General features: G+C 42.6%; 1 protein-coding gene across 3 annotated transcripts in view; it reads right to left on the reverse strand.

Moving 5' to 3' along the window:
- The window catches only part of LOC129820869 (glutamate receptor ionotropic, NMDA 2C-like), a 93,610-nt gene that overhangs the window by 55,519 nt on the left and 20,621 nt on the right, over window positions 1-17,470 (reverse strand). The window lies entirely within an intron of this gene.

Here is a 17,470-nt window from a genome sequence, read left to right on the forward strand (position 1 = left end):
CACGTAATCCTTCAGTCTCGTGACAATAATAATACCACGTAATCCTTCAGTCTCGTGACAATAATAACACCACGTAATCCTTCAGTCTCGTGACAATAATAATACCACCTAATCCTTCAGTGCATTTGTTGAAGTATGATCTAATGTTCTCTCTCTCCTTTCCAGTTCATTACACACACACATCACACACACACCACTGACAGTCTGCTAGCTGGTGTGGTATAGCTAGACCTGACAGGTGTAAAACTGTCCTGTTCTTTGGTGTGTGTGTGTGTGTGTGTGTGTGTGTGTGTGTGTGTGTGTGTGTGTGTGTGTGTGTGTGTGTGTGTGTGTGTGTGTGTGTGTGTGTGTGTGTGTGTGTGTGTGTGTGTGTGTGTGTGTGTGTGTGTGTGTGTGTGGGTGTGTGTGTAATCCTCTGTAATCCCTTTTTCTGTGTCAAGACTGTGATCACCTCTTCATCTTCACACCCTCCTGCGTCGATGACACACACACACACACACACACACACACACACACACACACACACACACACACACTGCTGTGTGCACAGCTGCTTTGACACCAGTGCCTGAACTATATCAGACAATAACACTAATCTAGCCCTGCTCTACACAGCCAGGTCATCCGTGAAACAAGTCAGTATTTGACATCTAGCGATAGAAAGTTATTTTTGCGATTTTTGTTTTAAGCCTATACCAAACCTTAAACCTGTTGGGGATGGGGGCGCTGTTTAGACTATTTATGCTAATTTGGCTAATTTTTGAAACGGCTTCCCACAAAATCCTTGATCGTACAATATGCATATTATTATTATTATTGGATAGAAAACAGTCTATAGTTTCTATAGGAGTTGAAATTTTGTCTCTAAGTGGAACAGAGCCCATTCTACAGCAATTTCCCTGACATGGAGTCAGATTTGAGAAATGTTGGCCACTCTTCTGAAGTCAGTTAAAAGGGCACTGTCGTTGCTATGACTATACGGACACTTCTTACGTCTTCCCCTGGATGCCTTTACGTGATGACGATTCCAATGGGGTCGATTGCTCGTTCACAGGCCCTACAAATGAAAAAACCCTGAAGCTAGTCATTCTTTTGGAGCTGCGTCATGCGCCTAGAGGACATCGGCGCGCACCTGTTCCAAGCGTTAGTTTAGCCTGTTATATTTCTCCGGTCATCTTTTCACTCGTTATAGGAGTTAAAAACATCATAAGGTAGTTAATTTAAAGCGTTTTATAGCAATTTATATCCGTTTAGTGCGATTTTGGGACATTTATTTTTGCAACGATGTGAAAAGTTGGGCATGCTTTTCAGTTCATCCCGAACGCAGTTGACATTTCCACATGGCAAGAGGACAGCTTTCCACCAAAAGACGATTTCTCCCAAGAAAGGATCCTTTGCCCAAGATACTGATGGAAGAACAGCTCAAGGTAGGACATTTTTATTATGATAAATCGTGTTTCTGTCGAAACATTTTAGTGGCTTAGGACGCCATGTTTTTTGACGTAGCTTCGCTTGGCGCAAACTGTATTGAAAAGTAAGGATAAATTAAAAAATGTAATAACGCAATTGTATTAAGAATTAAATTGTCTATCAATCCCTGTCCACCCTATATTTTTTAGTCACGTTTATGAGTATTTATGTATAAGAGTAGATCACTGTCTAAGTGGCGCAAGGACTTTTTCTTTACCAGCTTGTCTACATTTCACATTGTCTAACCATGATTTTGGTGGCTAAATATAAACATTTTCGATCAAACTGTATATGCATGTTGTAATGTGATGTTACAGGAGTGTCATCGGAAGAATTCTGAGAAGGTTAGTGAAAAGATTAATATCTTTTGGCGATGTTGACTTTTATCGCTCACTTTGGCTAGAATCAATGCTGGGCTGCTAATTGCTATGTGCTAAGCTAATATAACGATTTATTGTGTTTTCGCTGTAAGACACTTAGAAAATCTGAAATATTGTCTGTATTCACAGGATCTGTGTCTTTCGATTCGTGTATGCTGTGTATTTTTACGAAATGTTTGATGATTAGTAGTTAGGTAAACACGTTGCTCATTGTAATTATTCTAGTCCATTTGTGACGGTGGGTGCAATTGTAAACTATGCCATATACCTGAAATATGCACTTTTTTCTAACAAAACCTATCCCATACCATAAATATGTTATCAGACTGTCATCTAATGAGTTTTTTTGTTGGTTAGGGGCTATAAATATCTTAGTTTAGCCGAATTGGTGATGGCTACTGGTGTTGGTGGACAAATAAAAGATGGTGGATTATGCTAATGTGTTTTTAGGTAATAGATGTACATCTTTACATATTGTGTCTTCCCTGTAAAACATTTTAAAAATCGGAAATGTTGACTGGATTCACAAGATCTGTGTCTTTCATTAGCTGTATTGGACTTTAATGTGTGAAAGTTAAATATTTTAAAAAAATATTTTTTTTGAATTTCGCGGCACTGGTTTTTCAGTGGGGGGGGGGGCGGTGTGCCGCTAGCGCCACGCTGATCCTAGACAGGTTAACCCTTACTTTAACCATTCATAGTTAATGCCTAACCTTACGATTTTGCAGTTAAAGCCTAAACCCTTAAAAACTTCTACATTTCAGAAGCATGGATGAATGTCTAATTCTGACGGGAGACTGTGAAAGCTTGTTGGTTCTACAAAATGTAATCTGGAAACACACTCAAAGTCAGTACGTACACTCACACCCACTCTCAGTACTCACACACACTCACTCTCAGTACACACTCACACACACTCTCAGTACTCACACACACTCACTCTCAGTACACACACACACTCACTCCCTCCCTCAAACCCCTGCCAGGTCACTCACTGACTTTGAAATAGGACATCCATCCAGGTTCCCGAGGACATTGGGAGATGCCTTTAAAACCCACCACTAGGGGGAAAAGGTGAGCGCTATTACCATCAGGTAGGCTTGGGTTTTGCTAGAGCATTGTGGACGGGGACGAGCATGCTTCAGTTCGGCTATGGGTTAGCAGAAGTTGGCTTGCCAAACCGAACGAGTGTCCTCGCAAGCTCCCGATCAGCTGGTCATAGCCATCTACGGCCAAACAATATCACCCCGGAGCAGTAGAGGTCGATCAGATGGCAATAGAAATCTACGGCCAAACAAGGAAGTGACGACACACCCAAACAAGGAAGACACGTGTGGAAGAATAAAACAGTGTACACAAAGACACTTTACTGGCGGGAAAATGTAATTTGTGCATATTGCCCGGGATCTACTACATGTGAGGTGCATAGAAACACATATATATATATAATAGGCCAGATACGGAGACAGAGAAGATGCCCGCTACAGGTCCACTATTGTGGATGTAGGGGCACAGGCGAGAGAGATATGGTGGAGTGTTTGGACTGTTCTTTTGGGTCCAAACTGCTACAAAAGATTTACCACCGCCAGCTGGATTTACTACTGCCAGCTGCACTGCCAGGTACCACAACGCCAGATACGTTTGCTGGGAGATGCAGTTTCCCCCTACATGAGAATCCTATGCGCCCTTATCCAGGTACTGTATGTTGATAGAATCAATGTAACTTTTTCTGTTTCTAATTTACCTTGTTACTGCATACAGTGCATGTATGGCACCTCTATATGAGAAGTGCCATTTTATCCAGGCTTTTGGAATATGGTTCCTGGAAAATGTTATGTTTTTATTTACCAAATATATACATATATATATGACATTCTGTTGTTACCTCTCATTCACAGGTGTCCATGTCAATGAACATGGGCGTACCTGGAACGACCACCACTCTCGTTGTCAGAGAGTCAGACAATGCATTGGGCATCATGGCTGCAAGGGTGAGGACTCTTGATGGATGCACATACTCAGTTCTTTGTGTGCACTGTGAACCAATACGTTTTAATCTTGTTAATAAAATGAAACCTGATTCTGGGACGTCTCGGTAATTTAGATTGAACTGCACCACAAGTAAAGCTGATAGAGTCTGTGGCACACAGCTCTTCTCTACGTAGACAGCACATGATGTTCAAATAGAATGCATTGAAACACCTAGTGTTGAGATGAAGAAAGGCCAACAGAGTTTTTTTCAGCACACAAATAAACCTTTATTCTTGCTTCTGAAAGTAAAACCACAATACAAAAGTGTCTGCTGAGAACAGACGTATAAACAAGTGTCTATGGAGTAAAATGTGTCAGAGTAGCTACACATCTTTCGGAGTATAAATATTTCAGAACAATAGTAAAACAGTGCCTTATGAGCAGACATGTAAATAACAAAAGTGTCTTTGGAATAAAAGAAAAGTGCCAAGTTTTTCGGCCCATATCTTCTTCGTGAAGTCATGCATGAACTCGTGCAGCTGGTGATCAAATTCCTCCCAGAGTTTTGGCGAGAGTTCACCCAGGAAATCAGCTATAGGTTCCAGGACCCTGTGGAGAGGATGACGAGAGGGCAGGGGAGGGGGAGGGGGGGGGGGGGGGGGGCATTAGGAGTGTCTGGAGAACCGTGTGCATGGTGAGGAGGAAACAGGACAACAGAAGAGAGGAAGGGGATCAGATTAAAGTCTTGTATTTAATTATTTACCTTTGGGACAAGCTGGTGACTCGGTGCATTGCGTTCTCCAGGTATTGAGATACGTCTTCAATCTTTTGTGGCATCGCTGAGGAACATGCCAGTGGAGTAGGTCTTGGAGGTGGGCCCAGGATAGAGCTTCCCAGATCCTGCATGTTTCTAATTTTGCACTGCAACTCAGTGTGGGAGACGGGCTGGGGGCCGATCATCAGTCAGTACTGTGGGGGCAGAGGTAGTGTTTGGGGCCGTTGAAGAGGCAGTGCTGGGGCGCAGAGAACTTAACCAGGTGCTGTCTCCATTCGCTGGTGTTTGTGCATGAAGATAAAAAAAGTAGAGGGCTATTTAACACATATCCAAAACATTAATGAACATCAAATATAAGTAACCAAGACTACAATAGACTATATAATGTTGCAAACATTTGAGTAGAGTTGAGTACCCTGGCCTAGCTACTCAACTCTGCTCAAAAGTTTGCAACATTTTGACTAGCTGGACCTTGCTACCAAACTTTGACTGTGTTGTTACCAATGTGGGAAGCTTATGATTTACCTTCTATGACAAAATTGTTTGATTAAAAAATCTTTAGTTTAGTTGGTTGTTTTGCTTCCCTGCACTAGTTTGCTGCTAGGCTAGCTAGCCACTAGCCAGCCAAGTAGCTAGAGCTATGTTAGCAAAACATGGCTACTCTTTTTGTTGACTACAATAGAAAAAACAAAAACATACCCCATCCTTTGGTGAAGACTTTCAGTCTTTCAGTCTTCCCATGCTTCACGTACCGAACAAGCCATACACAATATTTCTGGATTGGTCTTTCCACCTACATCTTCACAGTCGACACAATATTTCTGGATTGGTCTTTCCACCTACATCTTCACAGTCGACACAATATTTCTGGATTGGTCTTTCCACCTGCATCTCCACTGTGACCCTTGTTTCTTTTCTTTGCCTTGCCTTGCAAACCGTACCCCACTTTTTCGAACAAACGTTTGGGTCGGACCCCCAGCGTCTCCGCAATCTACCTCCATGAATTGGCTAGAATTGTTCTGGTGAAAGGTACATGTGTACCTCCTCGGTCAATCAATGCTCAAAGTTGTCGTTCACCATGTTGAATCCATACTGAGTTTCGGGCTGAATTGACAAGAAGCAGAAACTCGAGTCACCCGTGAAGTTTGCCCGAACACCCGACAAAACCCTAACCGAACTTCAAAACTAACAAAAACGTTACAAAATATCGACATAATATATGCACGAACTGTACTAAACTGTTTCGGTTGGGAAGCATGTGGCAGTGAGCTCCGGCTTTTGAGGGTCTTGTGTTAAATCTGAGTTCTTCTTTTTATCCCTTAATTTAACCGTTTCGGAATTAATGCAGGAGGAGCCACAGCAGGAGGAGAAACACCAGGCTGTCCAAAACACCTCGAAAGTTTATGTTTTGGAGCAACTACGAAATTTGACGTTTGGAGAAATGTGGCTAAACGTCCAAATCTGAAGTCTAATTGGTCAAACCGTGAGTTCTTGTTGTCACACCCACTGTCAGAATGAGCAGTAAACTACCAGACAACCAAGTTCATAATCAGTTTAGAACATTTCTTTGGATAAGGATGTGCTTAAAATATTTGTAATAATCCAATGGTACATGCAGATTTTGGACTGTTGATTTCTGATGGGATTGAACAGCAAGAGATGATTGAATTCTGGCCCAGGTTGTTCATGTCCGTGTTAGTCAGTCAGATGACAGGCTTTACTCTGGACCTTTCAGACACAGTTTACAATAACTAGTGGTGAGCAACTGCAGGGACAGGAAGAGAATGGTACAGAGCTTCAAAGACATATAAAAGGAGACAAAATCACCTTAGAAAAGACAGGCTGGAAAGAGAGGTTGAAAAGATATATCTGACGACAGTTCTATTCTAAAAACTCTTACAATATTCATTTTTTTTGTCTTGTTTTTAATTTACACAACAAAACAACTATAGTCCAGCATTGGGACATTTGGTCTGTGTTAGAACAAAGAGACAGGAGATGTGATTATGAAGGCGTCTCTGATGACCAGAGATCACAGAGATGGATTAAACAGTCACTCATTACATACAGACACACCACGCCAACAGCACATCTGACAGAGTAGTGTGTGTGTGTGTGTGTGTGTGTGTGTGTGTGTGTGTGTGTGTGTGTGTGTGTGTGTGTGTGTGTGTGTGTGTGTGTGTGTGTGTGCGTGCGTGCGTGCGTGCGTGCGTGCGTGCGTGCGTGCGTGCGTGCGTGCGTGCGTGCGTGCGTGCGTGCGTGCGTGCGAGAGAGTGTGGGCGTGTGTGGAGCAGGGATGTGATTGTGCATATGTTATTAAACACCTGTCCAATTTGTGATGCTAACTTTAAAATCCCACAGACAACAAGGTATGCTGGGGAACATACACAATGTGTCAAAGTGCGTGCATGCGTGTGTGTGCGTCCGTGCGTGTGTGCATGTGTGTGTGTTTCCGTGCGTGTGTGCATGTGTGTGTGTTTCCGTGCGTGTGTGCATGTGTGTGTGTGTTTCCGTGCGTGTGTGCATGTGTGTGTGTTTCCGTGCGTGTGTGTGTGTTTCCGTGAGTGTGTGCATGTGTGTGTGTGTTTCCGTGCGTGTGTGTGTGGTTCCGTGCGTGTGTGCATGTGTGTGTGTGTTTCCCTGCGTGTGTGTGTGTGTGTGTTTCCGTGCGTGTGTGCATGTGTGTGTGTGTGTGTTTCCGTGCGTGTGTGTGTGTTTCTGTGCCGGCGTCAGTAACATACGACAAGGTCTCATTCTTTCTAATTTGAAAAAACATTATCGTGAAAATGTGTTTTTAGAGTTATATGATCTGTACTAGACACAACCTGAGACCAAACATCAGAGACAGAGAGATGGAGGCAGTTAGAGAGAGAGAGAGAGAGACAGAGAGAGACAGAGATATGGGTAGAGTTAGAGAGAGAGAGAGGGAGAGAGAGGGAGAGAGAGAGAGAGAGATGGGTAGTGTTAGAGAGAGAGAGAGAGAGAGAGAGACAGAGATAAATATACAGAAATATACAAATATAAATATATAAATATACATAAATATACAAATATACAGACAATAAATTAAAATTGGCTATACTAAAACTAAAACTTTAACATCATCCTTAGCTCTGGCATCTTCCCCAGTATTTGGAACCAAGGACTGATCACCCCAATCCACAAAAGTGCAGACAAATTTGACTCCAATAACTACCGTGGGATATGCGTCAACAGCAACCTTGGGAAAATCCTCTGCATTATCATTAACAGCAGACTCGTACATTTCCTCAGTGAAAACAATGTACTGAGCAAATGTCAAATTGGCTATTTACCAAATTACCATACACCAGACCACGTATTCACCCTGCACACCCTAATTGACAAACAGACAAACCAAAACAAGGGTAAAGTCTTCTCATGCTTTGTTGATTTCAAAAAAGCTTTTGACTCAATTTGGCATGAGGGTCTGCTATACAAATTTGGTGGAAAGTGGTGTTGGGGGAAAAACATACGACATTATCAAAATCTATGTACACAAACAACAAGTGTGCGGTTAAAATAGGCAAAAAAAAAACACATTTCTTCCCACAGGGCCGTGGGGTGAGACAGGGATGCAGCTTAAGCCCCACCCTCTTCAACACATATATCAACGAATTGGCGCGGGCACTTGAAAAGTCTGCAGCACCTGGCCTCACCCTACTAGAATCTGAAGTCAAATTTCTACTGTTTGCTGATGATCTGGTGCTTCTGTCACCAACCAAGGAGGGCCTACAGCAGCAGATATTCTGCACAGATTCTGCCAGACCTGGGCCCTGGCAGTAAATCTTAGTAAGACAAAAATAATGGTGTTCCAAAAAGGTCCAGTCGCCAGGACCTCAAGTGCCCTAGAGCACACAAAAACTATACATACCTATATATACCTACAACCACCTAAAAGGAAGTGATTCCCAAACCTTCCATAACAAAGCCATCACCGACAGAGAGATGAACCTGGAGAAGAGTCCCCTAACCAAGCTGGTCCTGGTGCTCTGCTCAGAAACCCAAACACACCCTACATAACCCCAGGACAGCAACACAATTAGAGCCAACCAAATCGTGAGAAAACATAAAGACAATTACTTGACACATTGGAATAAATTAACAAAAAAACAGAGCAAACTAGAACGCTATTTGGCCCTAAAAAGAGAGTACACAATGGCAGAATACCTGACCACTGTGACTGACCCAAGCTTAAGGAAAACTTTGACTATGTACGGTCTCAGTGAGCATAGCCTTGCTATTGAGAAAGGCCACCGTAGGCAGGCCTGGCTCTCAAGAGAAGACAGGCTATGTGCTCACTGCCCACAAAATTAGGTGGAAACTGAGCTGCCCTTCCTAAACTCCTACTCAATGTGTGACCATATTAGAGACACATATTTCCCTCAGATTACACAGATCCACAAAGAATTCGAAAACAAACCCGATTTTGATAAACTCCCATATCTAATGGGTGAAATACCACAGTGTGCCATCACAGCAGCAAGATTTGTGACCTGATGCCGCAAGAAAAGGTCAACCAGTGAAGAACAAACACCATTGTAAATACAACCCATATTTATGTTTATTTATTTTCCCTTTTGTACCTTAAAACTTCTTGCCACTAGGGGGGTGCCATTTCGACATAGCACAAATTTGCACCCAATTTAAACGGCCTCGTACTCAATTCTTGCTCATACAATATGCATATTATTCTTACTATTGGATAGAAAACACTCTCTAGTTTCTAAAACCGTTGGAATTATGTCTGTGGGTGAAACAGAGCTCTCTTTGCAGCGAAATCCATGACAGGAACTGCAAAGGTCTGAAAACTAGGCTCTGCTCTCAGATCAGTTTAAAGCTCTGTATGTATCCTATGGGTCGACATGAACTGCACCCGCCTTCCCCTGGATGTCAGTAACCAATGAGAAGTGGAATGGACTTTCTGCATAGTTCCCAGAGTTTATAAAAGGCCAAGGAGCGAGAGGACCTATCTTTTCAACGCTCGCCATTACGCAAAGCAAGACCTCAGGATGGCATTTTGGAACGCTCAGTTATCGACCTTAGATATATCCGTCTGTAATTTAATTCGTTATAGGTGTTAGAAACATCATAACGAAGTTATTTTAAACCGAGTTATATCAGTTTATGCGAGTATATTGCTATTTTCAGAATTTCCTTAGTATTGAGTATAAAGATTTGGGCATGCTGTTTGTTATAGCTACTTGTTAGCTGCTACTTCCGAATTTGAACACGACGTTTTACAACCAAGCAACAATTATTTTGGACAAAGGACCACTTCGCCAAGATTCTGATGGAAGCTCGTCCAAAAGTAAGAGCTATTTATGATGTTATTCCGTATTTATGTGGAAAAATGTAAACGTATTTGTCCGCCATTGTTGCGGCACTAGTCTAGCTGTAACGCACACTGTATGTCTAATAACGTTAATTTTAAAAATCTAACTCAGCGATTGCATTAAGAACTAATTTGTCTTTCAATTGCTGTCCAACCTGTATTTTTTTAGTCAAGTTTATGAATAGCTTTCGATAAGAATAGGTGCCTTTCCAAGATGGCGCAGGACAGATTGCTTGATTGTTTGCCCACTAATCACGTTGTGTAACCACGAATTGTGCGGCTAAATATGCACATTTTCGAACCAACTCTATATGAATTGTGTAATATGATGTTACAGGACTGTCATCTGAAGAATTCTGAGAAGGTTAGTGAAAAAATTTATAGCGTTTGGTGGTTTATAACGTTATTGCTATTTTTGCCTTGAATCAATGCTGCTGTGTGACTGACTATTGTAGTAAGCTAAGATAACGCTATATTGTGTTTTCGCTGTAAAACACTTAGAAAATCTGAAATATTGGCTATATTCACAAGATCTGTGTCTTTCATCTGCTGTACGCTGTGTATTTTTAAGAAATGTTTTATGATGAGTAATTAGCTAATACACGATGGTCTCTGTAGTTATTCTAGTCATTTTAGTGACAGTTGTGATGGGGGCTGCAATTGTAAACTATGATTTATACCTGAAATATGCACATTTTTCTAACAAAACCTATGCTATACAATAAATATGTTATCAGACTGTCATCTGATGAGGTTGTTTCTTGGTTAGTGGCTATTTATATATTTATTTGGTCGAATTTGTGATAGCTACTGATGCAGTAAGAAAATGGTGGAGTATGAGAGTGGTGTCTTTTGCTAACGTGGTTAGCTAATAGATTTACATATTGTGTCTTCCCTGTAAAACATTTAAAAAATCAGAGATGATGGCTTGAATCACAAGATCTGTATCTTTCATTTGGTGTCTTGGACTTGTGATTTCATGAACATTTTATTTTATGATATCCCTGTAACTTTAGGCTAGGCTATGCTAGTCAGCTTTTGTGATGGGGGTGCTCCCGGATCCGGGTTTGTGAGGCGTTAGAGGTTAACCATTTGCACATCCTTACAACACTGTATAAATACATAATATGACATTTGTAATGTCTTTATTCTTTTGGAACTTCTGTGAGTGTAATGTTTACTGTTCATTTTTATTGTTTATTTCACTTTTGTATATTATCTACTTCACTTGCTTTGGCAATGTTAACATATGTTTCCCATGCCAATAAAGCCCCTTGTTTTGAATTGAGAGAGACAGAGAGATGGGTAGAGTTAGCGAGAGCGAGAGAGAGAAATAAAGAGAGAGAAAGATGTATGGGGAGAGTTAGAGAGAGAGAGAGAGAGAGAGAGAGAGAGAGAGAGAGAGAGAGAGAGAGAGAGAGAGAGAGAGAGAGAGAGAGAGAGAGAGAGAGAGAGAGAGAGAGAGAGAGAGAGAGAGAGAGAGAGAGAGAGAGAGATATATATGGGGAGAGTTAGAGAGAGAAGTCTAAAAAATAAATAATAATAAATCAATAAAATTGAGAGAGAGAGAGAAGTCATGCAGAAGAACAGCTCCTGACTTGTTATAACTTTCTAGTTGTTAAGAGTGAGATTGACAAGATTGAATTAGCAAAAATGTATAGGTAATCAAATTGTACAACTGAAGATCAACACAGGAGGAAAAGATTGACAGAGAGTGAGTTAAAAGACCAATCTTAATCGTGCTAGCTAGCCAAATTGTCACGGAGTGACTAGGGTGGGAAATCTATGTTTATATTTCTTTGTTGGCCGAGTGTGGTTCCCAATCAGAGGCAGCTGTCTATCGTTGTCTCTGATTGGGGATCAAACTTAGTCAGCCCTTTTTCCCACCTTCTGTTGTGGGATCTTGTCTTTGTGTGTTGCAGGTGTTGCACTCCTAGCTTTACGTTCGTTGAGTTGTTTATTGTTTTTTGGTGGAACATTTAATATTAAAGAAAATGTACGCCTACCACGCTGCACCTTGTTCTGGTCATTCTACCAATGAGAGCCGTAACAGAAGATCCCACAACCAACGGACCAAGCAACGTGGTCAGGAGGACTGGACCTGGGAGGAAATCCTGGAGGGAGCAGGACCCTGGACAAGGGCCGGGGAGTATCGCCGTCCGAAGGAGGAGATAGAGGCAGCGAAAGCGGAACGGCGACGATACGTGGAGATAGCTCAACGAAGCAAGCACGAGAGGCAGCCCCCCCCAAAGAATTTGGGAGGGGCACACGGGGAGATTGGCGGAGTCAGGGTTCAGACCTGAGCCAACTCCCCGTGCTTACCGTGGGGAGCGAGTGACCGGTCAAGCACCGTGTTATCCGGTTCTGCGCACCATGCCCTCAGTGCACATCCACAGCCCGGTGCGCTCTGTGCGAGCCCCTGCAGTTGCCGTCCTAGAGTGGGCATTCAGCCAGGGCGGATTGTGCCGGCTCAGCGCTCCTGGCCTCCGGTGCGTTCGTCGGTCCAGGATATCCTGCGCCAACTTTAATTACGGTATCCCCAGTTCGCCAGCACAGCCCAGTGCGGCCTGTTCCAGCTCCCCGCACTTGCCGTGCTACAGGGGGGATTCAGCCAGGACGCATTGTGACAGCTCTACGCTCCAGACCTCCAGTGCGCCTCCACGACCCAGCATATCCTGCGCCGGCTCTACGCACTATGCCACCAGTGCTCCTTCATAGCCCAGTGCATCCCGTGCCAGCTCTCCACACTCACTGAGCTAAAGTGGGTATCCAGCCAGGACGCATTGTGGCAGCTCCACGTACCAGGCTTCCAGTACGTCTCCTCAATCCGGCGAGACCTGTTCCGGCTCCACGTACGAAGCCTCCAGTGATGATCCATGGCCCGGAGCCTGTAGGGATGATCCATGGCACGAAGCCTCCAGTGATGATCCATGGCCCGGAGACTGTAGTGGTAATCCATGGCACGAAGCCTCCAGTGATGATCCACGGTCCGTAGCCTGCTGTGACTTTACCCAGTCCAGAGCCTCCAGCGACGGTCCCCAGTCCGGAGCCTCCAGCGACGATCCGCAGTCCAGAGCCTTCAGCGACGATCCGCAGTCCAGAGCCTCCAGCGACGATCTGCAGTCCAGGGTCTTCAGCGACAAGCTGCAGTCCAGAGCCTCCAGCGGGGGTTCCCAGTCCAGAGCCTCCGGCGACGATCTGCAGTACGGAGACTCCAGCGGTGGTTCCCAGTTCAGAGCCTCCGGCGAATGATCCACGGTCCGGTTCCTCCGGCAACGATTCACGGTCCGGTTCCACAGAAGTGGAGGGATCAGCGTAGGGAGCGGGGGCTACGTGCCGAACCGGAGCCGCCACCGAGGGTAGATGCCCACCCGGACCCTCCCCTATAGGTTCAGGTTTGCGGCCGGGAGTCCGCACCTTTGGGGGGTACTGTCACGCCCTGACCTTCGAGATCCTTTAAATTCTCTATTTGGTAGGTCTGGGTGTGACTAGGGTGGGAAATCTTAGGCGGCCCTTTTTCCCACCTTCTATTGTGGGATCTTGTCTTTTTGTGTTGCAGGTGTTGCACTCCTAGCTTTACGTTCGTTGAGTTGCTTATTGTTTTTTGGTGGAACATTTAATATTAAAGAAAATGTACGCCTACCACGCTGCACCTTGGTCCGGTCATTCTACCAACGAGAGCCGTAACACAAATTCAAATCTGTCAGCTAGTTTACTCTAGCTCCAACTGTTTACTGGTGGTAACCATAGCAACATGGCCACTTGAGGCAGCTCTAGCAGCACCAGCAGCAGCAGAGACTGAGATCCCCCCCTTTTTTTGTTGAATACCCAGCAGAAATCAAATCAGAGAAGGGAAGAATCCATTTTAAACACAGAATTCTGAGGGAGAACCCAGAAACCCACAAAACAGGACTGTTACAAACCTGTTATTCTACACAGACCACACTACTACCAGGCATACAGCTGTAACCAGGCATTTCAGCTATACCACAAAGAAAGGCATCTGCAAGGGAAGGCAAATCCACATTTTTGAGGACCTTGACAAGGACCTGGAAAACATGTACCAGACTTAGCCAGACTGGACCGGGCCCAGCCAATTACCCCGCACCAGACCACCACCAATACTAGACCAGAGAGGAAGCCCCACGGCCCAGACCTGGCCCCCCTCCACCCCACAGGGCCCAACAGCAGGACCAGGATTGAGTGAGATTAAACAGCTCCTCCAATAGATCGGCACTAAACACGCACACACACACACACACGGACGCATGCACACAAACACGCACACACACACACACACACACACCCCACACACACACACACACACACACACACACACACACACACACACACACACACACACACACACACACACACACACCTATTGTACTAAAAGTTTACTTGTTCAATTAATAGGAATATATAGTTGAAGTTGGAAGTTTACATACACTTAGGTTGGAGTCATTAATACTTAATACTCATCCCGGATCCGGGATCCTCCTCATCAAAAAAAGCTGACTAGCATAGCCTAGCCTAACGGGACAGGGATATCATATAATATAATTTTCATGAAATCACAAGTCCAATACAGCAAATGAAAGATAAACATCTTGTGAATCCAGCCATCGTTTCCGATTTTTAAAATGTTTTACAGCGAAAACACAATATGTATTTCTATTAGCTAACCACAATAGCCAAAGACTCAACCGCATATTTTCACCATGTTTCTGCCGCATAGGTAGCTATCACAAAACCGACCAAATAGAGATATAATTAGTCACTAACGAAGAAACAACTTCATCAGATGACAGTCATATAACATGTTATACAATAAATTCATGTTTTGTTTGAGAAATTTGCATATTTGAGGTATAAATTATAGTTTTACATTGCAGCTACCATCACAAATAGCACCGAAGCAGCCAGAATAATTACAGAGAGCAACGTGAAATACATAAATACTCCTCATAAAACATTTATGAAAAATACATGGTGTACAGCAAATGAAAGATAAACATCTTGTGAATCGAGCCAATATTTCCGATTTTTGAAGTGTTTTTTCAGCGAAAACACAATATAGAATTATATTAGCTTACCACAATAGCCAAACACACAAATGCATTTATTCACCGCAAAAGGTAGCTATCGCAAAAACCAGCAAAAGATATAAAATGAATCACTAACCTTGACCAACTTCATCAGATGACAGTCTTATAACATCAGGTTATACAATACACTTATGTTTTGTTCGAAAATGTGCATATTTAGAGCTGCAAACCGTGGTTATACATTGTGAATATGTAGCATCGATTCACCAGAATGTCTGGAGCTATTTTGGACACTCACCTAATCTGACCAAAGAACTCATCATAAACTTTACATAAAAATAGTTGTTGTATGGCAAATGAAAGATACACTGGTTCTTAATGCAACCGCCGTGTTAGATTTTTAAAAATAACTTTACCATAACAAAGAGCTTGCGTTATTGCGAGACAGCGCCCGCCAAAACGGCAGAGAATAGGAATGAACATTTTCCACAGAAATACGAAATAACATCAGAAATTGTTCTTCCATCAGAATCTTGTACAAGGAGTCCTTGGTCCAGAATAAATCATTGTTTGGTTTTAGAATGTCCATTTCTTCTGTCGAATTAGCAACCTTAGCTAGCCATGTGGTGTGAATATGCCCATCTTCTCTCGACGCAAAGAACGGAAAATTCCAAAACTCCCAATAAACGTTGAATAAACTGATACAACTCGGTTGAAAAAAAATACTTTATGATGTTTTTATCACATATATCAAATAAAATCAGAGCCGGAGATATCCACCGTGTATACCGAACGCTTTTCAGAAGCCAATGTCGACGTACTTCGCGCGCCAGAGAAGACAAAGAAATTTCCAGACCTGTCACTCCAAAAGCTCTTGTTCGGCCTCAGATCAAGCTAGACACCCCATTCCACCTTCCACTGCCTGTTGACATCTAGTGGAAGGCGTATGAAGTGCATGCATATCGATAAATATAAGGCAATTGAATAGGCAGGCCCTGGAACAGAGCATCATTTTCAGATTTTTCACTTCCTGTATGGAAGTTTGCTGCAAAATGAGTTCTGTTTTACTCACAGATATAATTCAAACAGTTTTAGAAACTTGAGAGTGTTTTCTATCCAATAGTAATAATAATATGCATATTGTACGATCTAGAATAGAGTATGAGGCCGTTTAATTTGGGCACAATTTTTTCCAAAGTGAAAACAGCGCCCCCCTATTGACAAGAAGTTTTAAAACTACTTTTTCAACCACTCCACAAATTTCTTGTTAACAGACTATAGTTTTGGCAAGTCGGTTAGGACATCTACTTTGTGCATGACACAAGTCATTTTTCCAACAATTGTTTACAGACAGATTATTTCACTTTATAATTCACTGTATCACAATTCCAGTGGTTCAGAAGTTTATATACACTAAGTTGACTGTGCCTTTAAACAGCTTGGAAAATTCCAGAAAATGATGTCACGGATTTAGAAGCTTCTGATAGGCTAATTGACATAATTTGAGTCAATTGGAGGTGTACCTGTGGATGTATTTCAAGGCCAACCTTCAAACTCAGTGCATATTTGCTTGACATCATGGGAAAATCAAAAAAAATATTATAGACCTCCGCAAGTCTGGTTCATCCTTGGGAGCAATTTCCAAATGCCTGAAGGTACCACGTTTATCTGTACATAGTACGCAAGTATAAACACCATGGGACCACGCAGCCATCATACCGCTCAGGAAGGAGATGCGTTCTGTCTCCTAGAGATGAATGTACTTTGATGCAAAAATTGCAAATCAATCCCAGAACAACAGCAAAGGACCTTGTGAAGATGCTGGAGAAAACAGGTGCAAAAGTATCTATATCCACAGTAAATCTAAAAAAAAAAAAATTTACTAATAAATCTAAATCCTGTCACGCCCTGGCCTTAGTTATCCTGTCTGACTCTGGCGTTCTGCCAGCGGAACTCCTCCCACATTCCACTGAAAAGGCAGAGCGCGAAATTCAAAATATATTTTGATATATATATATTTTTTAGAAGTATTTAACTTTCACACATTAACAAGTCCAATACAGCAAATGAAAGGTACACATCTTGTGAATCCAGCCAACATGTCCGATTTTTTAAATGTTTTACAGCGAAAACAGCACGTATAGTTATGTTAGCTCACCACCAAATACAAAAAAGGACAGACATTTTTCACAGCACAGGTAGCATGCACAAAGCCAACCTAACTAACCAAGAACCAACCAAACTAACCAACAAACAACTTCATCAGATGGCAGTCTTATAACATGTTATTCAATAAATCTATGTTTTGTTCGAAAAATGTGCATATTTCAGGTATAAATCATAGTTTACATTGCAGCTACAATCAGAAATTGCACCGAAAGCAGCCATAATAATTACAGACACCAACGCCAAATACCTGAATACTCATCATTTAAAACATTTCTGAAAAATACATAGTGTACAGCAAATGAAA

This window comes from Salvelinus fontinalis, chromosome 1, assembly GCF_029448725.1.
Source record: "Salvelinus fontinalis isolate EN_2023a chromosome 1, ASM2944872v1, whole genome shotgun sequence".
Taxonomy (NCBI): domain Eukaryota; kingdom Metazoa; phylum Chordata; class Actinopteri; order Salmoniformes; family Salmonidae; genus Salvelinus; species Salvelinus fontinalis.